Source organism: Asparagus officinalis, chromosome 6, assembly GCF_001876935.1.
Source record: "Asparagus officinalis chromosome 6, Aspof.V1, whole genome shotgun sequence".
Taxonomy (NCBI): domain Eukaryota; kingdom Viridiplantae; phylum Streptophyta; class Magnoliopsida; order Asparagales; family Asparagaceae; genus Asparagus; species Asparagus officinalis.
In genome coordinates this window covers 17225853-17236117 of record NC_033799.1, presented here as the reverse complement: position 1 = coordinate 17236117, position 10265 = coordinate 17225853, and positions in this window count along the sequence as shown.

The following is a 10265-nucleotide window of genomic DNA, read 5'->3' as shown; positions in this document are numbered from 1 at the left end:
TTGACTTTTTGATCGCAACGCGTTGACTGGCATTGACCTAGGGTTACGCATTGACCGGCATTGATCCTAGGGTTTCGAACGTCGTACGTCGACTTTTTGATCGCAACGTGTTGACCTAGGGTTACGCGTTGACCGGCGTTGACCCCAGAGTTTCGAACATCGTACGTTGACTTTTTGATCGCAACGCGTTGACTGGCGTTGACCTAGGGTTACACGTTGACCAGCGTTGACCTAGGGTTACACGTTGACCAGCGTTGACCTTAGGGTTTTGAACCGTCATGCGTTGACATTTGATCGCAACGCGTTGACCGGCGTTGACCTTAGGGTTTTGAACCGTCGTATGTTGACTTTTGATCGCAACATGTTGACCGGCGTTGACCTAGGGTTACGCGTTGACCGGCGTTGACCCTAGGGTTTTGAGCGTTGTACGTTGATTAGTGTTGATTTTGTGGAAACATCCACCAATCGACGAAAACGGGCGAATACGAGCTTGAAAAGGGGATCCGGGGGCTCGAACTGGGTTGAGACACCCGAGGGTGTCTCAACCTTAGCCGAGACACCCTTGGGTGTCTCGGCCAAGACCGAGACACCCTAGGGTGTCTCGGTTCAAAAACCGAGACCCCCCTCTTTCTCTCTTTTTTTGTTTGTTTGTTTCCTCTTTTGTTTTCCCTCTCTTTCCAAAATTTCAAAAAGAGTCATATTCCCTCTCAAACTCTCTCTTCTTCTACTTCTTATCCATCCACCATTATTTTCTTCTTTTGAGAACTCTATTCCCTCTCAAACTCTCTCTTCTTCTACTTCTTATCCATCCACCATTATTTTCTTCTTTTGAGAACTCTAAACCCATTAAAACTCCCTTCTTTCTTATCCATCCACCATTATTTTCTTCTTTTGAGAACTCTAAACCCATTAAAACTCCCTTCTTTAAAATCCATTAAACCCAAGACAAAATTCGGATTTTTGGTGTTCTCTCCTTGGCCGAAATTCTTTTCTCCTCAAAGCTAGGGTTTTTCTTCATCCTCAAGCTCAAGGGAGGCCTCTTGATTTGGGTAAATTTCCCTTTAAAAAACTTTCCTCTTTTTCAAGAAAGATTGAAGTTTTATGCTTGTAATGGGAGTATATCATGAATTTACATGCCAAGATCATACCTTTTTGTTCTTATATCATGAAGCTAATCCTCTTCAGTAGGATGCCGGGTCTCCAATAACTATCACATTAACAATTACCTCTGATAGTCAAACTCATTAGATAGTGGCCTACTCCTTTTTCCCCCTGCACTTGTTCAAGACTGGGGGTTGGTTTATTTGTAGTTCATTGGATTATGAGTAATAAATTTTCTGAGTTGTTATGTTTAATAGAATACCTCTGTCAACCACAAAATCTACCAAACCTGTCACGTTAACATTTACCTCTGATAGTCCATCAACTTGTCAATCCGCTTCAATAGGATGACAGGTCCACTAAAACTATCACGTTAATGATCACCTCTGATAGTCTGCTTTCTCCAAATTCCCCCACCAATCCTCTTCAAATAGGATGGCGGGTCTATCAAAACTATCACGTTAATGATTACATCTGATAGTCCATTCCCTCCAAATTCTCTTACCGATCCTCTTCAAGTAGGATGGCGGGTCCACCAAAACTATCACGTTAACCGTCACCTCTGATAGTCCTTTTCCTCCAAATTCCCCCACCGATCCTCTTCAAGTAGGATGGCGGGTCCACCAAAACTATCACGTTAACCGTCACCTCTGATAGTCATTTTCCTCCAAATTCTTCCGCCAATCCTCTTCAAGTAGGATGGCGGGTCCACCAAAACTATCACGTTAACCGTCACCTCTGATAGTCCTTTTCCTCCAAATTCCCCCACCGATTCTCTTCAAGTAGGATGGCGGGTCCACCAAAACTATCACGTTAACCGCCACCTCTGATAGTCCTTTTTCTCCAAATTCCCCCACCAATCCTCTTCAAGTAGGATGGCGGGTCCACAAAACTATCACGTTAACAGTTACCTCTGATAGTCAAACTCATCAGATAATGACCTACCAGGTGATGTGCCTCTATTCCGACTTCATGGATAGTGCCCCACTAGGTGATGTGCCTTGTCTACCTCTTTTTATTCCCCTGCTAAGTCTTAATCAAGACTGGGGGTTGGTTACTTGGAATCCATTGGATTAAGAGTAACGAATCTTTCACATCGTCAAGTTAACATTACACATCTGATGATCATCACCCCACAGAGTATATGAATGCAGCTTGTATCACTCCTAATTTGTCACGTTAACAATACACCTCTGATAATCAACTTATCAATCCTTGTCAATAGGATGATAGGTCCTCGAAATTGCTCAAATCGCAATCTTCCCCAGCAAGACACTAAGTCTTCAAAATCTTGTTCAAATCACAGGTATCAGAACTCATCGTTCCTGATGATAAACTCACCTAGCAAGTTTCCCCAGCGAGACGCTAATTCCTAAAATCTTGTGCAAGTCACAAGTACACAAATCCTGTCACGTTAATATCACACCTCTGACAACCGATTCACTTATCAATCCTCTTCAATAGGATGATAAGTCCACAAAGTTGCTCCAATCGCAACACAAATCTTGTCACGTTAACACTAAACCTCTGACAAAACCCACTTATCAATCCTCATCAATAGGATGATAAGTCCACAAAGTTGCTCCAATCGCAACACAAATCCTGTCACGTTAACACTAAACCTCTGACAAAACCCACTTATCAATCCTCATCTGTCACGTTAATACATCATACCTATGACAACCCACTTATCAATCCTCGTCAATAGGATGATAAGTCCACAAAGTTGCTCTCATCGCAACACAATCTTGTCACGTTAACATCATACCTCTGACAAATCAACTTATCAATCCTCTTCAATAGGATGATAAGTCCACAAAGTTACTCCAATCACAACACAAATCATGTCACGTTAACACTAAACCTCTGACAAAACATACTTATCAATCCTCATCAATAGGATGATAAGTCCAGAAAGTTGCTCCCATCGCAACACAATCTTATCACGTTAACATCATACCTCTGACAACCCACTTATCAATCCTCGTCAATAGGATGATAAGTCCACAAAGTTGCTCCGATCGCAACAAATTTCCGTCATGTTAACACCAAACCTTTGACAATTAACTTATCGACTCTCCCCAATAGAGCGATAAGTCCTCAAAGTTGCTCCGATCGCAACATTCTCTTGTCACATTAATATCAAACACCTCTGACAAAATCAACTTATCGACTCTCGTCAATAGAACGATAGGTCCTCAAAGTTGCTCCGATTGCAACACTTTCCACTTATCGGCTCTCATCAACGGAACGATAGGTCCATAAAAATACTGTTAGGTTAACATCACACCTCTAACAGTCAAACCCCCCAATGAACTTGTTAATCATTTTTCAACAAGAATAGCAAGTTTTCATTATAAAATCCCCAGCGGATTAAAGATTTTCTAGAATTATCCTAGTGATAATAAAGAAAATTTCTGAATTTTACTCTAAGTGGAAATTCATGCCAAGTTAATATTACACCTCTAGCGCTTCCAATTTTCTTTCAGTGTTTCATATAACACAGGAAGAAATAGTAACAAAGTCTACGTATTCAACATCGTATCAGGTTGTTATTAATAATGTCAAAATCCATGCCTTACACGCATGGGGGACTTTATCTCGATCCCTAATTAGAGATAAGTCTATGCCTAACACGCGTTGTCGGTTAGTCTTTTTCCGTAAAAATGACAAAGTCTATGTATTCAAAATCATAGCATCAAGTCTAAGAGGGTTCATTCTCTTAGCACAACGTTACATGTGGAACGGACTTAGATAATCCATATGCTAGTCCGACTCAAACGGTAGTCGGTAAAGGCTTATCAAATCCGTTGATGGCTGAGGGTTTGCCAAAAATCCTATGCATGTTTAAAGGCCCATCAGCTTAATGGACGTGAGCCGAGACTTGAAACAGATAAGCTAAAGACAAGTTTCAAAGACTTAGTCAAAAATGCACGGAAGCCACTTCCATGTCTCAAGTCAAAACGCCGAGGTCAGACCCGCGTTACAAAAATCATGACGCCGAGGTCACACCCGGGTTTCAAATTCAAAACGCCAAAGTCAGCCCCACGTCTCAAATTCAAAATGCAGGGATTCACCCCCGCATTCCAGAAGCAGGATTATGACGCATACCTTCACAAAGGTCCTACGTGGCAAATCCCTTCGACCAAGATGCCTTCGAAGCGAGTGCAGAGAACTATTCCTTTACGACAAGAAATCAACAGCTCCAGGATTAGAGTGAGATCCAAAGTATTCCGAAAATTCGTCCCAATCAACCGCGAACTTTCGAAAACTTTGGAGGGGGTTCTGTAGGCTATTTAAAAATCACAATAGATAGCTTATCCTCCGTCAAACACCGATGATGGAAGTTACAATCTGACGACTTCCAGAAGGCTACAATTTGAAGACTTTCACGTAGATCGCTGAAGGTTACAATCTGACGACCTTCACGACAACCGATGATAGCTCTAGTTCAACAGCATTTATAATCAACATCGGGAGTTACAATCTGACGACTCTCATATTCTCAAGGAGCCAAGAAGAAGATTACAAGACAATGATCTTTGCAACGCTATGACAAAAGAGATTACTTTGTGATAATCTCTTCAAGACAAGACGCGGAGGTCCTCCCCGTGTGTCAACATCAAAACGTCGGGGTCGAACCCGCGTTACAACATCAAAACGCCGTGGTCGAACCCGCGTTACAACGTCAAAACGCGAGGGTCAAACCCGCGTTACAACATCAAAACGCGAGGGTTGAACCCGCGTTACAACATCAAAACGCCGTGGTCGAACCCGCGTTACAACATCAAAATGCGAGGGTCAAACCCGCGTTACAACATCAAAACGCTGGAGTCGGACCCGTGTTACAACAAGCGAAACGTGAGCGACCCTCGCGTTCTGGATGTTCAGTCAACACCCAACCTCGCGTCTCAATCCTAAGACGCGAGGTTAGGGTCCTGAACGCCAGGTTGGGCGTTTGACTCATTCAAATATGAGTCGAACGGTTTCAGAACCGTTTTTCCCCACGATCTGAGGAAATCACGCCCACTTAGGAGCGGATTTAGAGGGAAGTTACACCCCCTTAATCCCCTATAAAAGCGAGTAAACTCAACTGAGTTAAGGGTTCGATTTTTCTTGGCTTGAATCGACCATTGAAGGCTGGCTTTTTGGAGCTGAGAATTGGCAGCAACAGGGGAGATCATTGGGCGAACTTCGGAGGAGATCGGCATCATCCTTCAAGGAAGATCATCTTCAACGTTCGGCAACAGGAGCTTCCTCATCCTTGGCTATTAACCGATTTTTGGTTTAAATCAACTCTTTTTCAAGAGTTAAAACTTGTTCAGAGTTATCAACTCGTTCAGAGTTCTAAAACTTACCACACAAGTTCTCCACAACGTCAAATCGTGAGGAGAAGACATCGTTCCAGTGAATCAAGACGTGCGGATCGTCAACGGAGAGAAAATTCGACGCGAGCAATCGAAGGAGGCATTCCATCGCTACCGAGAAGAACCCAGTTTTAAACAAAGGAGAGAATCAAATTCGTTCTCTTCTCTTTTGTAATCAAGTTGTAATCGAGATTAAAAGAATCCAGAAAACGCCGAGGGGTGTTCTAAACGCGGTATGCTTTTCATCATCTGGATGCATCTTTATTTGATTATAACCAGAAAACCCATCCATGAAAGACATCCTCTCGAACCCGCACGTATTGTCGATGATGACATCTGTGATGGGAAGGGGAAAATCATCTTTTGGGCAGGCACGTTGAGGTCTCTAAAGTCGATACAAACCCTGATTTTTCCATTTTTCTTAAGGACCGGGACAATATTGGCAAGCCACTCGGGATGTTGTTCTTCCCTAACAAAGCCCGAGTCGATAAGCTTTTTCACCTTGGTCTCGATTGCCTCCATCATCTGTGGACGAAACTATCTTTGTTGTTGTTTGATAGGTTTGACATCCGGCTTAATATTAAGACGATGCACTGCTACATTTGGGTCGAGTCCTGGCATATCTTCATAATTCCAGGCAAACACATCGATGTACTCCCTGATAAGAGAGATTAACTCTTCTTTCTCATCGGGCGGGAGGCTGTCGCTAATGAATATTGGCTTCGGATTATCCTTGTTTCCCATAGTCACTTGGAGCACTTGATCCTCGGTAGGAGGTTCTCTTTGTTCAAACCTATCGCCGTACTGCATGTTTAGGTGATGAACCCAAGGATCTTCCCAAGTTGGCATTTGATCGTCTTCCTCCATTGTAGCAGGATCAACCGTAACCATGTTCGACATTAGCTTTTTGAACATTTCACCAAGACTAGCGTCGGAATCCTAAGCCGAAGAGTCAGAAGAATATCCGTTTCTACCTTTGTTAGCAATTTGATCAATGACTTGCCAGCAACACTCGTCGTCGGATGAGGATACATAACCTAAACCTCTTTTATGGCGATAATAATCATCGGGTTTTCCTTTTGGTACATAGGCCATTCGAGGCGGAACTCGCGGACCTCGACCAAAGCAAAGACCTTCTCCGAGTGTGAAGTCATATCCATACTTCTCCATTAGATCGCGCGCTTTTGTGTTATACCTAAATAGGTGAGGAGTAGGTTTATCATCATCATCTTCCTCTTCCAAGAAGTGGTCGGGTATCGGAGATTCTCTTCCTTTACCATAGACGACTTCCTTTCCACCCCCTGTCCCTGCGGGGATGACAAGTGTCGTTCCGTATGGATCTTATACCTGCTTTTTCGTCATGCAAAATGATTGAATTGGCATATACAAGTCAGGGTTGTCATACAATTCTTTAGTGATATTATCAAGACACATCGAGTACTCTAAATCATCGTTTATTGATAGTTCTTCGGCAAGTTGCCAGTTAAAACTACTTTCCGATGATTTTTTATCGTCAAGATTGATTACAATGGGTACAATGTCATTCAGTACAAAACCGCCATCATAATCAAACCCAGCTTCGGTATCAGCTTCATCTCCGCTGTCCGTTCCTTGGGCTGATGGTTCAGTATCGGATTCGGCACCGTATAAAAGAGAATCGGTGAAATAGTTCTCCAATCCCTTAAACGGTTGCTTATCCGCGACCACCGTCTTGACTTCATTATTTGTGTCCACATACTTGAGGTACTGATGAAGAGTTGACGGGACTATAAGATTACCGTGGATCCAAGGTCGACCCAACAGTAAGTTATAGGATATTTCCGCGTCAATCACGTAACAAGTGACTTCTGACTTTAAATCCCCGATCTGGCACTTTATCCGAATCTTTCCCAAAGGTCTGGACCCACTGGTGTTGAATCCGTAGATCGTAGTGCCCGTGGATGCTAGTTTACTTGCTGGTATTCCGAGATTATGCATCAATCGGAATGGCATGATACTGACAGCGGAACCCGGATCGACTTGGATCCGGTTGACAACGCTGGAGCCAATGTGGCCGGTGAAATGATTGAATCGAGACTGCCTCGGGTTTTGGGCTTCTTGGCGTAGAGGCTCCTTCCCCTTCTCCTTTTGCTAGACTTTCTCCGTGGCTACAGGTGTTGGGGAAGTTGTGACAATTCCCAGTTCTGCTAATGTCTTGGAGGGAACGGCTTTGGTTACCCCCTGCTTAGCCAGTTGCTCGGAAGCATCCGGATATTTGTAGTGATATTCATTCCCGCTCCTAGTAGCAAAGGCCTCCTGCTCATCTTCAGAAAACGGGAAGGTTGGGATTTCATCGTCGTCTTCTCCTGGAATAGCAGAAGCTCCATAACAAGACTTACCTTTTCCTTTTGACCTTTTCTTGGAAGAGGCTCCAGTCCATTGTTCATCTCCAATCAAATCTGGATGAACCCAAAGAATCTCACCATTCGGGGCTGTGTGTAGCACAAGTCCTTTCTGGCACTGTTTGTGAGGATCATCGTTCACGGTCTTCCCTGCTGCATTTATTACCGGTTCATGCTGGAACCAGTTCAAGGGAACAAAACCAAAGCTAATCGATACTGCGTTCGCACCCACTTTCTTCTCCTTAGGTTGCTTCATAGTGATGACCCCAACATCTATTAAAGCCTGGATCTTGTCTTTGAGGGCATAGCACGCTTTGGTAGGGTGATGCACCGCTCAATGGAATGCGCAGTATTTTGGATCGCTAATTCTTTTAGCATCTTCCTGATCCTGGACCGGAGGCAACTTGATTTTGTTGTTCTCTATAAGGTATTTGAAAATACCGGGAACTTCATCCTCTTTGAACGAATAGACCTTTGGGAATTTCAGCTCCGAGGCCTTTTGCTTCTGAGGCTGTTGTTGCCACCTCGATTGTTGAGGCGTCTTCTGCTATTGTTGTTGCGGTTGTGCTTGTACTTCGAATGTTTGGTTTGCGTCCACCGCATTCGCCTGTGCTTTTCCTTTACCTTTAGGGGCAAAGTTCTGTTGTGGAGCATTATTTGCCGTCTGACCTCTTTCTACCTTCTTCCTTTTAAGGAATCTCTCGGCTCGTTCTCCTCGCACTTTCAAGTCCTTCCAGGTCTTTGGTGGTGCCATTCCTATAGCTTTGAGGATGTCCAATGAAAGATTATTGTGACAAGTCTCGAGGATAAAGTCTTCGCTGACCAGATCCCTGCAGTTCATTGCTTTGTTTTGGAATCTCTTCACGAAGTTTTCGACCGTCTCACCATTTTTCTGTTTCTCGTCAAATAGTGTGCCGATCGAAATCTCGGTGTCGTCGTCAAAGAAGTTTGTCAGAAACATGTCCTCCATGTCATCCTAACTGCTGATACTCCCCGGCTTGAGGCAGCGATACCAATCGAAGGCTGCTACGCGAAGAGTGCCAACGAATGACCGCACCATTAAGGGTTCATTCCCGGAGATTATTCCTAAATAAGATTTAAAATATATCAAGTGTTGGGTTGGGGAACCCTTCCCATCAAATGGCGTAAAATTGATCAAGTTGAATTTCGCCGGGTATGGAATTGATTCCCACTCCCTTGGATATGGACATGGTATCCCAGACCTTTTCACTTCTTGAGCACTCATCAATGCGTTAATCTTGCTCTCCAAGTCCCTCATTTTCTTATCCTCACTCGTATCTATTTTCGAGTGATTTCGGGGAGAAGTAACGTGATCCTCCTTTGTGTTGTTATCATCCAAAGGGCCACTCCCATTATTGTTGTTGACGGGAGGGGTGTTCATGTTGGCATTATCTTCTTCCCGCTCGTTATCATCTTGATTCGGATTGTTGCGACGACTAGACTCTCCCGCTCGTTATCATCTTGATTCGGATTGTTACGACGACTAGACTCTCCTTGATGGGTCGTTAGTGCCGCAATTTGCTGGTCGTGCATTTCTCTCATCTGCTGCATGGCCATTTTCATTTCGAACTTGAAATTTTCCTTCTGCTTAGTCAGAGCGTCCTTGAGCAACTTAGCCACCTGTTCAGCGCTAATCATAAGTGACTCATAGGGCTGTCCTGCACTTGAAGCGGTGTCATCGGAAGCCATCGCTGAGCAAGCATCCGAGTCGGCATCCGAGCAAACCTCCGAAGTTTCATCTTTTGAGGGAAGTCCCTTTTGTATTCTTTGGTAGTTCTTTCGCCTACTGGTCCCTGATCGCAATCGAGTCATACGTTGGGACACCTCGGTGAACTGATCCGGATTAAAGCGTCACGTTGACTTTCCTCTTCCGGTCATATTGACGGACCCTACAGGAAATTCATCCTCCTGAAGAGTAGGTTTCCTTCTACGGAAGTGTCTTGGTCTGGCCTCGGACGTTCTGGTGGAGATTGTAGGCATCGAAAATTGCCTATGGGTCTCCACGAACAGCTCAGTGTTAAAGAGCGACAATGAACATCACTATCTGGTTCACAGGAGTTTGATTGATGTCGGTGAACGCTTGAAGTGAACCAACGAACTACGTGAGCTGATAGGATTTCGGAATAACGAAGACACAGGCTAATCGAGAACCCCGCGATGTTTACAAAAGGAACAACGCCCTTCATGTCTCGTTCATTCTACAGATAATCTAACCATTGGAACTGATAGAATTCTTCGTCAGACTTCCAACGCATTTGGAATCACTCAGATCCGAGTTCAGACAAAGAAGTTACAGCGAAAACAGTCAAACGGGCATTGAAAACGTCTCAAAGCTGAACTGAGGCATCTACGGTGTCTCGGCCAAGCCGAGACGCCCCAAGGGTGTCTCGGCTTA